Genomic DNA, 17,807 nt, shown 5'->3' with positions numbered 1-17,807 from the left:
TCTTGCCTTTTTTCTCTGTGCCTTCTTTTCTCTCTGTGCCCTCTGTTCTCTCTTTTCTCCCCTTTCTCCCTTTTTTCTCTTTTCTCCCCCTTTTCTCTTTTTTCTCGTGTTTTGACCCTGCCACAGCAGACCCCGCTGCCCCTCCCGCCTCCAGTGTGTCCTTCCTGCCTCCCAGCTGACTCACCCTCCCCGATCCCTACTTAATGGTGGCAGTGTAGCCAGCGTCCCACTGGCGTGCCGAAGGCACACCAAAGGCAAGGCCATCCACGCCCGTCAGCGACCAGCGCCAGGGACCCCGGTCCACCAACCTGCCTCTCCTACGACTCTAGCACCCTCCACACTCTCAATCCCAGATGCAACAACAAATGCCAGCTCTCGATGCTGAACAAGACCCAAGGCCATCTCTCCTGTCTACACTACCGCCGCACCTTCAGCCACCTCTATACACCAGCAGCAGCCCCCAGCCTACCGGACTTCACCGTCCACAAACTAATCCACTGCATCCTCCTCAATGTACGCTCCCCACACAATCACACCACAGAAATCTGGGTTTCCTCAACACCTATCGCCCAACGATGCCTTCCTCACAGAAACCTGAACCAACGCCAACTACACACAAGACATCATCACTGCCATTCCCGACGGATACAAGATCCTGCGCAAGGACCGCCTCACCCACCCTGGAGGAGGCATCTCCATTGTCCACAAAAGCACCCTCCGCATGACGGACACCACCACGGACAACACAAGGACCCTCATGGAGCACCCCCACTTCCAGCTCCAGACTAACCCTTGAATGACACTCTGCGGAACCCTCATCTACAGGCCACCTGGCACCCACACTCCTTTCACATCATCACCGACCTTATCGCACCCCACGCCCTCACCTCTATAGACTTCATCCTACTCGGAGACCTAAACTGCCACCTGCCTGGACAACCACGATGACCCAAACACCGCCTACTTCCTAGAGAACCTCGCCAATATAGGACTCAAACAACTAGTCACTGCACACACAGCGGGTGCCACACTTGATCCCATCTTCGCCAAAGGAAACAGTGTATCCTACAGCCACACCATGGAACTCCTCTGGACAGATCACCACTGCATCCACTTCTCTTTCAAACAACCCACAGTACACAAGCACCCCCACCACTTCCTGCGTAGAAGTTGGAACAAACTCACCGAAGACCAGCTCACCCCCAACCTTATCAGCATGCCACCTCCCACTACACCAGATGCTAACACCGCAACACGCAACCCCCAGCACTGGATCACGAACTACGACTACACATTCGCCCCCTCACGAAAGACACAGGAAGTCACATCTAGAAAGCAAGTTAGTACACCCCTGTGTTCCAAGAATCCAAATGCTCCAGCTGGCGGCTTGAAAAGACATAGAGGAACAAAGAAAAAGCAGTGTACAGAGCAGCTACCACCGCACACCGCAATCTCACCAAATCCACAAGGAAGAAATCCATCCAAGACAGAATCCTCACCAACGCTCACAAAACTAAAGAACTCTTCCCCATCATCAAAGAATTTTCCAAAGCCTGCAGCAAAACAACATATGTACCCCCCAAGACCTCTGCAACAGACTCAGCACCTTCTTTTACCTTAAGATCAAGATGATCTATGGCAACTTCGAAAACCATGACTTCCACACCGCTCATGCTCCCCCTCCAAGCAACGCCACCCAGCAAACCCCGCTCAATTGGACCCAACTCATGGCAGAAGACACCTTGAAGACCATGAAAAGCAGCCCCACCGGGTCACCCTCGGAGCCCTGCCCACCCCACATCTTCCACAGAGCCGCCTCGGCCATCGGACCCGAACTACGTTGGATGATCAACTGCTCCCTCGAGACCACTACCTTCTCCGATGACAGGAAACACACAGAGGTCAACCCCCTACTGAAGGAACCCTCCGCCGACTCGACGGACCTTAAAAATGTCAGGCCCATCTCCCTGCTTCCATTTGCAGCCAAAGTCATTCAAAAGGCTGTCAAAACCTAGCTAGCAAACGTCATCAAATTTAACAATGTCCTGGACATCTCCCAATCTGGATTCTGCAGCAACCAATGCACCAAAACCGCCATACTCGCCACCACCTGCGACATCCGCGCCCTCCTCGACCGTTGTAAAACAGCAGCCCTCATCCTCCTGAACCTCTCAACCGCAACCTAGCCACCAGACTCCATGACGCTGGCATCCGCGACAAGGCCCTCGACTGGATTTGCCCATTTCTCACCAGCATTGAGGCAGACTCCCGCCCTACCTCTCAGAACCAACAGAGACCAACTGTGGAGTGCCCCAGGGCACCTCCCTCAGCCCCACCCTCTTCAACATCTACATGGCCCCCCTCGCAACCATCGCCACGAACCACTGGCTCATCATCGTCACTTAGGCTGGCGACACCCAGCTTATCCTCTCCCTCACCAACGAACCCAACATCACCAAACCCAACTTCCAAGAAGGAATGAAAGCTGTCGCCACTTGGATGAAGAACAGGTGCCTGAAACTCAACTCTGAGAAAACAGAAGTCCTCATCTTGGGCTCCACCCTCTCCTCATTGGATGACTCATTGTGGCCCCCGCCCTAGAAAATCCTCCCACCCCGACGGACCACGCACGAACCCTCGGTATCATACTGGACTCATCGCTTACAATGATCCGCCAGATCAACGCTGTATCCTCAACCTGCTTCAACACCCTCCGCATGCCTCAAAAGACTTTCAGAGGGATCCTATTGAATCCCAAAAAACGTTACACACACTCCCATCAGTAGCAGACTAGATTATAGCAACGCGATCTACGACAGAATCTGCAAGAAACTCCTTTGCAAACTCCAGGCTGTCCAGAACTCTGCAGCTAGACTGAACATCACCATCTCCCGTAGCAGCCACATCACCCAACATCTCTGCGATCGCCACTGGCTCCCAGTTGGAAGAGTCACATTCAAACTCCTCATCCATGCATACAAGTCCTTCACCACACTTGACTAGCATACCTGAACAACCGCCTCTCCTTCCACGCACCCAAAAGACACCCCTGATCAGCCGACCTCTCTCTGGCCACCATCCCATGCATCCACAGCACCAAAACGGGAGGAAACTCTTTCACCTACCTCGCAGCCAAGGCATGGAACAACCTCCCCCTTCACCTCCTGCAAACCCCCACACTGCCCAAGTTCAGGAAGGACCTCAAGACCTGGCTCTTTGGATGACACCAGCACTCAATGGAGACACCCCCCCAAGCTCCTTGAGACCCTCACGGGTGAGTAGTTGCTCTATACCAACCTTGATTGATTAATTGATTGATTGCCTGTTTCTCTTCTTTTGCATAGCTCTCTTTCCCTCACACAGCACTAAGATCCCCTTCTCAATCACTCCATCATCTTTCTCTTTCCCTACTTTTAGTCAATTCCACTTTCTCCTCATGCAACCTGTTTTCCTCCCTCACACGACCCCCTTCATAAATAAATCTATCTTCCTGTCAATCACACAGACATCTATTTCCCTGCATTCCGTTTCCACTTGTGACGTCTCACACAGCCCTTGCGCCTCCCTCATAAACCTGTCCCTCTCATACAATACTTTCTTTCTCTCTCACACAGTGTTCTATTCTTTCTTTATATCCATCGATCATCCCTCACACACTCCTCCCTTCCTCTACAGTTTTCCTCCCTCACAGCCCTCTCATTCTCCCTTACCCAGCTGTTTTACTCATCACAAAACCTCTTTTCTTTTGTAGTCCCATGTTTGTCCTCATACTGCCTTCCCTCTCTCACTCACACAACTCTACCTCTTTTAATCAGAAAGGTTTTTCCATCCCTCACACAACTATTTCCCTACCTGCTCCATGCCCCTTCACACATCCCACTCCCCCATACCTTTATTTTCGGAATCACAGCCATATTTCCCTCCATCACGCATCCATTTCCCTCCATCACATAGCCGTTTTTTTCCTTCATTCACATGGCTATTTCTCTTTCTCTTTTATACTTCCCTCTGTCACTCTATCATACAGCCCAATTTTCCACCTCTGCACAGCCCTCCCTTCCTGTGTCACACAGCTCTGGTTAGATACAGCAAGAACTCTAACCTTTACAGTTCATAGGTCTAGCTCAAATGCACAGGTCTTTGCCTTTTTTCATCCCCTTCTGTATCGCTTTGCCTTTGTTCAGCATGTGGCAATCATGCAAAGTAAGTATAGGCATTGTGTGACTCCTCTGTGATTGCTTCATCCTTGTAAATCTGCGCTACCAGCACTTTCAATCGTAGCCTGCTGCTTTCTAAGTCCAAATACCTGGCTCAGACAGCACAGACAGTGCAGTAAACAAAAAACACCCATCAGCACTGTATGCCCAAATGACGATGACAGACTAGCTACAACACACATATTGGGTAGAAGGCTGAGTCGGACCACAAGTCTTTCTGCTTTTCTGGCAGGTAGACCATGTGCCATTCTTACATGCAGAGAGGCATTATTTTCTCCCTCCATGACTGACCTGTCCAGGTAAAGTAACTGATGGCTGATGCGGTCATTGCCTAGTTCCACCGACTCAGTGTCCATATTCCTCATAAAACAGGGGCTGAAGTACAGTAATCAACAAAATGCTCGCCGGGGCAGGGTCTTGGCTGACCACCGAAGGAAATGTCTGCTTCCTAGAGCGGATCTATGGCCCAGACACCTTCTCCCCAATTATCCGTCCAAATATCCGTCCCCTAGACGAGGCCCAAATGAGCTCTGGGTCGTCTGGTGATTGGGGATACCTTAGATCATTGTTCGATAGCGGACCACCAATGCAGTAAGCGGCGACAGAGGTGAGGTCTGTGCGGTGTGGCAAATCCGTAGGCTTCAGCTGAGGAGTGCAGGTGGTGGTGTGTCGTGAGTCGCTTTTGGGGCCGGACGGTGTTAGGAGCTCTGGCCCACGACATCGATCACCATAACCGTGGCGCCTGTGGAGTGCCCTCTCCTCTGCGAGGGACGAACAAACTCTGGCTCAGTTTCTCGCCCTGCCCGCGAAACAACTTAAAATATGGTTGTTCTAACTGTCATGGTCATTGCTAGTGTGCCACCAAAGCGCTGAGAGATCCCTCTGGGGATGATTCGTTGCGCGATACAAGTCCTAATAATTTTTTTTAATAAAAAATATTATTGAAGGTGGCATGATGCCTTTGAACCGCCTGCATTCGCCCAGTGGCTGTGGGGCAGTGAGAGTGGACGGAGCGAGGAGACTGGTGCTGTGTGTGTCTCCCCCTCCCGTGCCGCTGAGTTGCTGAGACTAGGCGACGGCGGTGAATACGGAGGACCACAACGATACGGTGCCACAAAACAGCAGAGACTGCTACGTGAAGAGCACAGCCTTAGCCACTCACCTGCTAAGAGTAAGAGACCTCATCTATTGTGCCTCCTCATACCCAGAGAGGGAGAAAGAGAAGAGCTCAACTGCAGACTTCCAGGATATATGCCATGTTCAGCCCATGTGGAGGTACGTGGGAGAGTTAGGGTGATCCTACTGACCTGTGTTCAGGGTCCCTAACATTATGGTAAAACTCTACTGACAACGGGGTACTGGAAGAACCTATTTCCCCCCATCGAGTTCCTCCTCTGGCCCGAGTGTGAGAGAGACCTCGATCCCGGGCCAGCCATACTGCAGCCTAGAAACTGTCCTTGCAGGCTTAGGTGGGCTGACAGACAAGTGGGAAGAAATCTGAAAGGCCGCGGGGGTGCCAGGCACCACTGTGTATCCCAGTGTCCCACTCGCTCTGCACTAATCCAATTAAACTTGCCCCAGCAGAATGACGGAAGGAAGAAATGAGAAAAATACCCATTAGACCAAGTTGGATAAATTTGCCGTGCCCAAGTGACTTGAGATTCTGGAGAGCTCCTGAGAATGTTAGTCCTCCAGGACCCCCCCAGACCTCTGGAGGAGACACCCTTCCCTGATGCCTGATACTTACTTCAAAGCTACAGAGGGTGAAATCAGGATCCTACTATTGGATGGCGGCTCCCCACGATATGCTCTTAATAAATTGATGTGAGGTTGATATGATGGAGGGATTGCCTTGCCCGATATTCATACATACTACAGAGCGGCGCAATTAGCGACTATCAACCAATAGTTTCATCAACCCCTAACTGAACTGACTTACCAAAAGGACCATCTGGTTCTCCAACCGGGGGGTTTCCTGCGAGTGCTCTACACCAACCCACACCATCTCAGCTGCCTGAAGGGATCAACGGTATTGACGGTCCAACTTTGGCATTCTACACTAAAAAAACTGGAGTAGGGATACAGGATTACTCAAGCAACTCCCTAATGTCTCCATTGGGTACAATGGGGATGAGACAGAGCTTTGATAAAGGGTACCGAATTGGGCTCTCCAGGGTTGGCGACCTGTGCTCCTGGGCGGAGGTTCTATCCTTCGATGAGCTACAAAAGACTTACAATCTAGCTCCCTCAGAGACTTCCCGATACCTGCCGATTCGACACGCCCTCCAGGCGATATTACTCCGGGGTTGGACCTCACGGAATCCTCCCACTAGAAAGAAGATTTCTGAAGGAACACAATACCTGCAGGGTGATTTCACTCACATACCAAAAACGTATTAATAATTCCCCTGCACCATTAGGAACGCTGGGAAAGGGATATAGAAGACTTGCATAGGCCTTAGCATCACTCAGAGAAGTGGGGATTAGGACACACTTCGTTTGGTCAAGCTCAAGATACTTCATAGGGCCTAACTCTCTTGCAACAGGAGGGCAAAAATGGGCAAGAGAATGGATACACTCAGTTGCAGACAGACACTGTGGGGACGAGGGAACTTTCGATTACATTATCTGGGACTGTGCGATTATTCATTCCTAATGGAGCTTGGTTGTGTTGTGCAGGACGGAGATCTGTGGTGAGATCCCTTCACTCTCAGCCAAATGGTGTCTACTCAATCTATGGGAGTCCACTGACCTAGTGTGGGTTGATCAGACATGGGAAGCATTGGGCTTGATGATTGCCAAATGCAATATTGCTCGTCTTTGGGGTGGGGGAGGCTGTATCGACTCTCCTGGACTGGAAGAGAGACATGGACTGGTGTATGGTGAAAGATAAAACAGTCTATGAGAGCAGAGATTACCCTGGAAGTGGGAAAAGGTGTGGGATAAATGGAATGTTCACAGGGGAAATCCATGTACTACCCCCACTGCTGTGTTGTTACACTCCCCGGTCTATGAAGACAAAGTGCAGGGGTTGCCCCGGTTGGGGTAAATGAGAGATAACCCTTTACTGGAATAGCTTTTGAAAGGGATGTGCTATGTGGAGATGAATCCATTTGTTGATATAATACACGGGAAGGTGGTGTTTTGTGTTCTGTATGCAGTGGCGGCTCCGCTACGGTGGAGGAGCAGCACCCTACTGCTTTTAAGAAATGCAAAGTAAAGGAAACATAAAATTATAATAACTTTGAGTTATTTTATGTTTCCATGCTGCTTTGTGGGCGGGAGAGTGGGCAGGGCTGCTCTGCTTTCGGAGCAGGGCAGAAGTGGTTTGCTCACACCTAAGTGCACTGACTGTTTGGCCCTCCCTCTCGGGCCGCCCAAAACTGTCATGCGCACTTTTCCTGTTCACCGTGCAGGCTGCATTACAGCCTGCTTGGAGAACATGTCCAGGCCCCCATTCCCTGGCTGAGCATCGAACCAGGATGCTCAGACCAATCACAGCGGTACATTGCAGTGTTGTGATGGTCAGGGGAGCCCGGCTGTGCTTCCTGTTCCTCCAGTCCGACGAGGAGAGCAAGCGCAGAGACACAGGACCCGGCGGCAAGGTAAGTGTTTATCTTTTTTTTATAATGCTCTCACCCCTGACCTGCCCTCTCCCCCGCGTGCCCTCCTCGCCCCCGTGCCCATTCGCCACCCACAAGCCATGCCGGCCACCACTGTCTGTATGGCTTTAAACTAATAAAAAGATTTACATTTTTTAAAAACTATCCTCCATATGCACAGACCAAAAGGATGAAACACCAATCCACTGGTCCATGCACCACGTGCAGCAGTCTCATTTACCAGTGGGGTAACACAGGCCCCCGCGGTGCACGGGCCCTCGAGTTCCATGGGGCCTCCTCAGCACAGTGCTCTGGCTGGAAAGCCCCTGATTGAGTCCGGAGGGGGGCCCTCCACGTACCTTGCAGGGGCCCCCTCAAGTTTCATTACACCAGTGTTGTTTACGCCACTAGTCTTTTGGCTTCCCTGGTGCTGAGAAATACTGTTTGCTGCAAGATTGTGCCCAGATGTAGGCTGAACAAGGAAAAGGGTTGCAGTGCTTAATTTGTGAAAAATAGAAGTGACAGGTCTCTCGTCAGGAGGCCACGGCAGCTTGCACCACACATTGCCCCTGCCATGCTGCCACTGATAGTAAAAACACAGATACTAACTCACACTCCTATAAGTGTGATAATTCAGACTATTCCAGGCCCCCAACGCTACGAGTGACTTGGGCAGCAGGTAATAGACATTTTTTATGCATATTGGATATTATGTAACCTGATTACACTGTGGTTGTTGTTTTCTAATTCTCGTTTAAGCTAATTTGCTTAAAATAATGAAGTCTAACTAAACCTAGTGTTACTATAGATTTAAATGTTTTTAACATGTACTTCCCCCTTTTATAACATTACTACTTTTTTATAGTATTGGTATGTTTTTTAAATCTTAATGGAACGTCAGTATGACATGCCTTTTAAAACCTTTTTTAAGTCATTTTATGTCTTTTTACTAAATTGTAGTGTTTATATGTGTCTTTTATGATTGAATATGAGCGAATAAAGACGAAATTGAATTAAATTGAAATATAATGGATATTTTTTTTTACAGTTGTTGTGGTCTTCTTTAAATTAGCCAGACTGTCACAAAGAACCTGTGTTGGCATTTAGGTGTTGGCAATTAAATTCAGGTGCCCATGCTGATAGGAAGAATGTACCTAAAATAAATGGATAATAAATTCAGAGTTGATCTGAGCAGGTGGGCCCCGAATTATGTTTGCCTCAGGGCCCCCAAAATCCTTTAGATGTCCCTGAGCACTCAGCCCTCTTCTACCTCTCAGCGAGCCATCTGTTTCTCTCACACAGCCCAGTTCTTCCTTCGCTTTTTCACTCACTCAGACCTTCTTTTCTCCATCGCACAGCCCCTTCCCTTTCACTCTCACGCACATCCGTTTCATTCCTCATCGCACAGCCCCGGCCCTCCCTCCCACAGCCTTCCTCGCTCGAGGATATATTTCCTTCTGCTATCACTCCATCTGCCTGTCACGGAGTGATTATCTCATTACGCTTGAACCTTCCCTATCCTGGGACATCTGCTTCTCACCTCCTCTGTCCCTTGAAGTGCTTCTGGAAAACACCCAAATCTCGACGACTGCCTGATTTGTGGTTTTTGGCAGCAGGTGCCGGGTAGCTTAGAGGGCGTGGCTGCAGGGTTGTGAGACAGGCGTGCACGTGCGCGTAGGAGTCACCCCGGGCAGATCTCCTCAGAAAGGGCGGGAAACACGAGAGCGCTTTGGTTCTAGATTTCATGGCCTAATCCTGACCCTCGCCGCTCGTTTATAAATAAATTAGGGGGCGGTGGGGGTTTCCGACGGTTTGTGAGATTACAGGGAAAAAAGCAAAGAGAATATTTTTGGAAGGTTTTGATCTTGGTTACAACATGTATGCTATTAATTAAAAATCATATGGTGACTGGCTATAGGATGTTCGTGTTGACTTTCGCAGTTTTTGAATTATTTATTTTCATTTTTTACACATGCTAACATTTTTAAATTAAAAAGAGAGAGATTTAAAAAAGAAATCAGAGACTGTATTTTCCCATTGACTTCCATTGAAGCACAAGCAATTTTAGGTGGGAGACTGCTAATATAAAGCTGTTTTTTTACTTAAAACACCGAGAGTCTCCATCTTAAATCTGATCTGTTGGCCTGCATGAGATCCTTACAAGTTGGCATGCCTTCTAGAGCTCCAGACCTCACTCTGCTGTCAATTTTATAGGTTGAGATCTCGCCTTGGTCATCACAGTGGTGATACTCCATATCATGAAGGTTTAGTTCTACTCTCTGTGATGGTGTACGTTTCTGTATATTTCTGTGTATTTATAGTGCTCGCTGTGCTGTTGATTTCCATACGTAGATATATATCTTTGATGCTAATTTCCTTTTTTAAGTTCTGTTCCTCAACATCCATTTCTGTATGTCAGTGCACAAATTTTTTTTTTATAAAGCGCACGGTTACGCCATCTCGGCGTGTCCCCGCGCTAAGTGAGAGAGGCAGCAGAAGCGACAGCAAGTGCCATAGACTAAGCTAAAAACAGGTGGGACTTCAGCAGCTTTCGGAACTTGGAATAATACAATTTCTCATACTCTCATATGTGATTTCTCAAATCATATTTCTTCTAGTAAAGAGTCAAGATTTCCAGCAGATCCTTGCACTAGAACATTCTTATTTCAAGTCCAAGAAAGCATTGTTCCCTTCGATATTCAAGTTTTAAATAGCACAATTAGAGCCTTCGTTGTTGCAGCCTAGCACCACAAAACTGTTGTTCGCCCTCTCTTAAAAAACACTCACACTCAGATCAGATGACCAGGCTAATTTTAGACCCATTTTCCTTCTTCCTCTGACAGCTGAACTGTTGGAGTACGCAGCCAACAGACTATTGGCGGTCATTGTGGAAACCAGTTATTTCCTTCATCTGTTTCAGCCAGGCTTTCTTTCTCCCTGGATAAGGGATGGAGACCGTGCTGAATTATGCACTAGACAATCTTAGGAGAATTGTGGATGATAGTGTTGTCAGAGGCCTATATTATTAGATCTACTTCTTTCAACACGATAAATTACCACATTATCCTGGGACATCTTCGGAGGCTTCATACCATTGGTGGAGTTTTGGAATGAATTGAGTACTTTTTGTCTAATAGGATGGGGTATGAAAGGGGCGTCCCATCCTATTTTCAGTTCAGCAAGGAATATATCAATGATTTACGACAATTTTGTTAGCAAACCATTGACAAGTTACAAACTCCCAATTTGTGGTGGTAACTGATTCACAAAGGGGAAGAGGTCACCTTGGGATTGCATTTTTCTTGGGAGAGCATGTTGACAGCCTCAGTGGGAGTAGGCAGTGGCCCAGGGCACCACTGCCTGATCCCCCTTGAAGATTTCAGAAATAGATTTTTTTTATTAAAAAGCAGCACTTATTACTTTAAGGAACATGGGCTACTCTTAAAAGGTTTCCATCTGGAAAGCAAACATACGGATAGTGGTCTGCTGCTCCTTGCAGGCCACCATCCCAGTCATTACAACCAATCATCTGCAGTCGTAAATTGCAACCCTCCTATTGAATATTAATCAGTCAAGTCATTCTGTGCCATCTGCAATTCAGTATTTTGTGATCCTACCTATTTGTGCATAGATCAGTTCACAAGAAATCATTCCACTCGCAAAAAGTCAGGGTACAATCAGTCCCGGACTGGCCGTTGTGGGCACCGGGCAATCCCCCGGTCGGCCGCAAGGGTGGGGGCCGGTTTTGGGCCCTGGGGGCCGTTTTTGTTGCCGAGCCGTTTTTGCAGCATAGCTGCAAAATCGGCCCTGTAACAAAATCGGCTGAAAAGCGGCCCTGGCAAAGCGCTCGCCCCCCTCCCGCCCGGGGGGCGGGGGGGCCGGTCGAGCACTTTGCCAGGGCCGGTTTTGGTTCCCAGTCCGGCCCTGGGTACAATCTGTGATCACTTTTTATGGGTCGAATAACAATACATCAGGCCCCAAATACTCTAGTCTCCATTTCAGTTGTACAGTCTGACCACTTGTACAAGGCTGTGCCCCTTCCATCAAAGGTTGTCAGACATCTGAGAGTCCTGATTGACTCAGAACTTTCCTTTTCTTCTCAAATCCCCACAATTTCTACATTCTGGTTTTTATCATTGTAGAGGTCTGAGATGAGTAGCTTGCTTTTTAAAATTATGCTCAGAACTGTTTAGTGATAAATGCTTTTCGCGACTCACGCTTGCATTTCTGTAACTCCATTTAGGCTGCCTGAAAATAAAATGATAACTTCACCATACTCCCAAAATAAACTGTTACTAGAGTGCTTTGTGGCTTGAGTAAATTTGAGCCGATCATTGCTAGTGTTAGGAAGTTGCACTGGCCCCCAGGGTTGAATAGTTCGTTTTAAGATAGCTTATATGATGCATCACATTTTCCATTTTGGTGATGTCTTTATCTGTCCAGTAAATTCATTCACCAGAAGCCAACTTGCAATCTGCTTCTCGCCTTCTCTTTGTGGATCCATCTACATTGTAAGGGATCTTTCCAATCAAAATGGAATTCTCTTACACTGGAGCTTCAAAAGAGAACTAATCTTCAGAATTTTTTTTCAAAAAGTTGAAAACCTTTCCATTTTAAGTGGATATTGGAATACTGCTACTTGCAGGCAATAATAACAGCACAAAGACCCTCTTAAGTCATTGTGTGTGATGCCCATTATAAGCAGTGTTCAAAGTGGTCAGGATCTTTTGGGAATGACATTTCTAATCTAGTTTTCATACATTTTATTAAAACAGACCTGCCCCTGAACAGTTAATGCTGACCTTGAGGTGCCTCTGTCTGAAAGCAAGGGGTTGGGGGATGGTTCTTCTGTGCTGAGAGGTGGAGTGTGGGACAGAAAGCCAGAGAAGAAACAAATCTCACCAGAGTGCCTGCTACCTGAAAGAAATGTAAATGTGTGCAAAAGATTAATCACCAAATGCAAAGGCTGCTAAGGAGACCGCATATGCTTTAATTAATAGAGCCACTTGAAGCTTCATAGTGACAAAGATTTATTCGTTTTGAGAGGTAATGCAAGAGCGTTTACAGCTGAGTTCTGGAGTGTGGCCTCCTAATGGAAGCTTAAAGAAATGGATTGCACTAAACACAGTTTAGTTGTGTAGAAAAATAATATATTTTGAAAGCACTTGTTTTATTTTAAACACGTAATACTTTTTTGGTAGTCTATCTTATACTGTAGTAAAGTCTTTTAATAATGACTTACATATTCACAGTGCTTTCAGTCACAGGTTCGTACGTCGTAACACTATTAATACAGATCACTATTCATCGCTGTTCAACCAGGATTCAGCTCTGTGACTGGTTGCACACACAAGCATCTGCAGTGATCCTATTACCCTATTGAGATTCATGACGTAAAAAGTGCACTTTTCAACAATTTTTATTTTACATTTATATGCATTTACCTGTAGGTAAAAGGCCAACAAAATAGCTGCAGAATATGTTGTTATTTTTAGCCACATTTCTTGTCCCGGCCTACCCTCATTGTCCCCATGCCCATTACACTCAGGATCACAGTTCTCATACTGTTTTTTATACGATTCAGTTTAACTACTTTTGCACATAGCACTTTAAACAATTGTATGATAACCTTTTTAATGTATTGTATGTAATGTATTGTATTCAGGCAGCAAAACTTTAGACAGAAAAGGAGAGTTTCGAGCACAAAGCGGCACCATTTTGCGGAGGTTCTGCTCTAATGTCCAATTGAACCAGGAGGAGGAGTCTTCCCCTTCTATATTTTCGTGGACACACTAGATAGGTGTTATAAGATCGACAGGGGCAGACCCGGTTAGTGCACTCCTTAATAATAGAATACAATTTGCATGGTTTTATTTTGAAGTAAATAATAAAAAAAACTGTATTTGAATCTGCTTGCACTGAATTTAAATGCAAATTTTAAACTGTACCTGAATTTGTTTGCACTGAATTGTAGCTAATCCCTGTAACAGTCCATACACTCAGTTATCTTGCATGCAGCACTTTAAACAATTTTATCATAACTTTTTAATCTGCGCCATAATCGGATTTTTAATAAGGGACGGGAATTGCATTCAGGCAGCGCAACGGTTGACAGTAGAGGGGAATTCTGAGCACAGAGCAGTGCCATTTTGCAGAGGTCATGCTCTCGTGTACGTCTGATCAAGGAGGAGGAGTCTTCCCCTATTATAATAGAAGGGCTATATCAGTGATGCGCAGTGGACGCGCCGCTGGCACTCCGAAGGCGCATCTAAGGCAAGCCCGTCTGTGCCTGACCGTGACCCATCCGCGGCCAGTGCCAGCCACCATGCCAGTTCAGTCAGCAATGGACACTATAGATTTGTCTATATGTCATCCGCACTGAAAGGTATGAGGGAGAAGGTTCCTAAAGCTAGTTCCCCTTTTCTCCTAGACTGTGTGTGCCCTATTTCTTGTGTCCGTTGTAGATGTAGTCTACTCCCCATCAACAGAACGATTAAAAGCGTAACTATACAGACACTGAGCCAGCGCGTTCTTAAGGCCGCCCTGATTAATGCTTGCCCCTTACATAAAAATGCACTAGATATATTCAGTTTGATGTAAGAGAGAAAATTGGATGTCCTCTTTTTGAAAGAGACATGGATGAGTGAGGACTTATGTCCTGATCTGCAGTTAGCTACCCCGACAACTACGCGTGTGTAAATGCACATAGAGTAGGCAAGAGGGGAGAGGGGTTGCCATTATTTTTCGAAAGTCTTTCGAGTGCCAGACACCTAGACTGGATGAGCTAAATTAAGCAGAAGCCCTTGACTTTAGCATTTCCTCTAATGCCAAACACTGCATCTCAGTTGGGCTGATTTATCACCCACAGGATATGCAAGAGATTTCATAGCATCCCTTTACCAGGCCCTAGCCCCTTTATGCATGAATTATGAAAACTTTATGATTCTAAGCGACTTTAATATACACCTGGACAAGGTAAATGACCCTTGGGACCTCTGCTTTCTGGAATCCTTAGCCTCACCTAATCTAACACATGTAGACACGGGCCCCACACATAATGCCGGTCATGCCATTGATGGTATCCTGTAGAATTTATCGGTTTACTGGGAAAGCCCGGTACAGGTGTGTTGGTCTGATCATTTCCTACTCCCGTTTTCCTGGCCTTATTGTGCACTAAGGAAAGCTGATCACTCACCCAGGAGCAAGCAATCAGATCATGGAACAGGGTTTTCCTTCCTGACCCCAATAGGGCTTTTCATGAGTCCAGACCAATGCTCTCAGTTAAGGTTGATGAGAACAACAGAGTTATTACAATTGGCTCCTGAAAGCGGCTGATTCTGTAGCACCAAGAATGCTCTCTCAGAGGGTAAACAAGGTTTGTTCGGCCCAATGGTTCTCTCAGGAATTAGTCCTGGAAAGAGCTTCTTGTAAAAAGCTAGAGAGTGCTTGATGTCTACACTATTTAGAATAATTCAAAGTACGCTATAAACTGGTCCTTAGCATATACCATAACCATATAAAAAGATCACGCTGCACCTTTTACACCCAATGTATCAGAGATGCCGACAACAACGGCAAGATTGTTTCCAGCTTTATGGACCCTAAAACTTAGTCCTCGCTCCTAGAGTCCAACCAAGTATTAGACGCGGGACTAAGTGATTTCTTTGGAGAAAAGATCTCCAAAATTCAGGGTAACCTGGGGAGTCCTACATTGGATTCTGCCCCAGAACCTGGAGACATCACAGGGCCATCAGCAGAACAAAGCTGACACTTTTTTCATCACATACAAAAGAGGACTTGAAGGATCAGTTTGCTCCCTACAGATCAGGATCTCCTGAGGATCTGCTTCCACCTCGTATTTTGGTGTCTGTAGCAGACAACATTGCCCCGATCTTTTAGGAACTATTCTCTGTTTCACTCCATTCAGGTGTCGTACTTGATTCTTGGAAGATGGCAAATGTTGTCCCCCTTCTTAAAAAGGCCATTACAGACCTGGAAGTACTAGCTAATTTCTGTTCTGTCTTATTATTGCCAGTGGCAGCCAAAAGTTTGGAAAACGCAGTAAATTGCCAGCTCATTACCTTTTGGCTGAAACAAGCTGCTACAATTGTCACAGTCCAGATTTCGAGTCTGACATAGAACGGAGAGAGCACTACTAGAAATCTCTGAATCCAATAAGATCAGTCTGGATTCTGGTCTTAACATTGCTTTGGTGCTGTTGGACCTATCAGCAGTATTTGATATGGAGGACCACAGCATCTTGCTACAAAGACTGGAACACCTCGGTGTGGCAGACTTAACCTTAGGATGGCTAGGCTTTTTTGGGAGGAACGAAGGCAGGTAGTTTGAATGAAGCCATGCTCTTCCAAAGCCAAACATTTTAAATGGGAGGTTCCTCACGGCTCCTCCCCTTTAGCATTATTTATCTGTCATGCCTGACATTCCTGGTCGAATCTTTTGGCATCAAGATCATTTCCTATGCGGATGATACACAGCTCCTGCTCACCTATGAGAAGGACTCAGTTAGCACCAGAGAAACATTTGCTCTTTTCTCAAATGCGCTACTTGACTAGCTAAGGAGGAACAAATGATAGTGCAATCCAGACAAGACCGCGATCCTTTAGTTCGAGCCGAATCCCCTCCCTGGATGTACAGGAGCCGGGCCTAAAAATAATGCTCCGCCGCTGCCGCACCAAACGGGGGTGGCAAGAAGTCTGGGTGGTTTGTTTGATTTGCATCTTTCCTTCAACTTCCAGGTTTCGTAAGTTGTGAGATCCTGCCCTTGGATTCTTCGTCTGTTCAGGAGATTTGTGCAACGGATTCCTCAGGAAGCTCAGGTCACAGTGCTCAGGGCTCTGATATTATACAGGCTGGATTACGTCAATGTTTTGTAACTGGTCAGGGCCGGACTGGGAATGCAAACTGTCCCTGGTCGATCGAATCGGACCGGCTGCAGGGTGGCAGGTTTGGGGGTCTTGCGCATGGAAAACACTGCATCTGCTTTTGTTACAGGGGGCTGATATTGGAGCTATGCTGCAAAACCGGCCGTGAGTAACAAGAACAGCCCCCAGGGGTTGAAAACCAGCCCCCAACCTGGCGGCCAGTCAGGCCCTGTACCTGGGCGTACCAAAGTTCTTAACCCAGCACCTACAGGTGGCACAAAATATGGCGGCCTGCCTACTATACAAGCTACCTAAGCACTTATTGGTATCTCACCTCCGTGAGAAGCTTCATTGGCTCCCAGTGCTCAAGTGCATAATGTTCAAAGCCACTGACAAACCAATCCCACCACAACAAGGGTCCCTCATACCTGAATGAGATAATCAATAAATACAGAACAGGAATAATGCTGATTTCCAGTAAAAATGGGCTGCTAACAGTACCCCGCTTTAAAAAGCAACAGTGAGGGGGTTCTTCCTTCACGGTATTGGCCGCGGGCATGTGTAATCAGTTGCCTGGCCCTCTGAGATCAATTATGGAGGAAGCAAGCTTCAAAAAAGCACTGAAAACATTCCTTTTTAGTCTTTAGGGTATACAGACACCTGTTGGGTCCTACCTCCCCTGTACCAGCCTTTGATGCTGAGGTCCGGTACAGTCCTGGAGTAGCTGAGCACTATATAAATGAACCTTATTCATTCATTCATTCATTCATACCTGCTAATTATTAGTATCCTTTTAGAGCAGAATAGTTCAGTGTTTTTTAACCTAAGGTCAACAGACCCCTGGGGTCCACAACACCTACTCAGGGGGTATATAGTTGTTCATAAAATTGAATACTTTTCGCAGATTAATAAAGTACATTTACATAAACATTGAACATGCTCTATAAATGTCACGGAATTTGAAATTGGAGAATAAAAATGAAGTTGGTACCTTTAATCTTGATTGGTGAAAGTAGCACAAGAACATCAAACAGAATCTAGTATGGGTTATTGGTGACCACAATTGAAGCACTGATATGCACCAGCAAAAGACAGAGCACATATTA

The sequence above is a fragment of the Lissotriton helveticus genome, chromosome 5_1 (assembly GCF_964261635.1).
Source record: "Lissotriton helveticus chromosome 5_1, aLisHel1.1, whole genome shotgun sequence".
Lineage (NCBI taxonomy): Eukaryota > Metazoa > Chordata > Amphibia > Caudata > Salamandridae > Lissotriton > Lissotriton helveticus.
Note: the sequence above shows the minus strand (reverse complement) of the source record.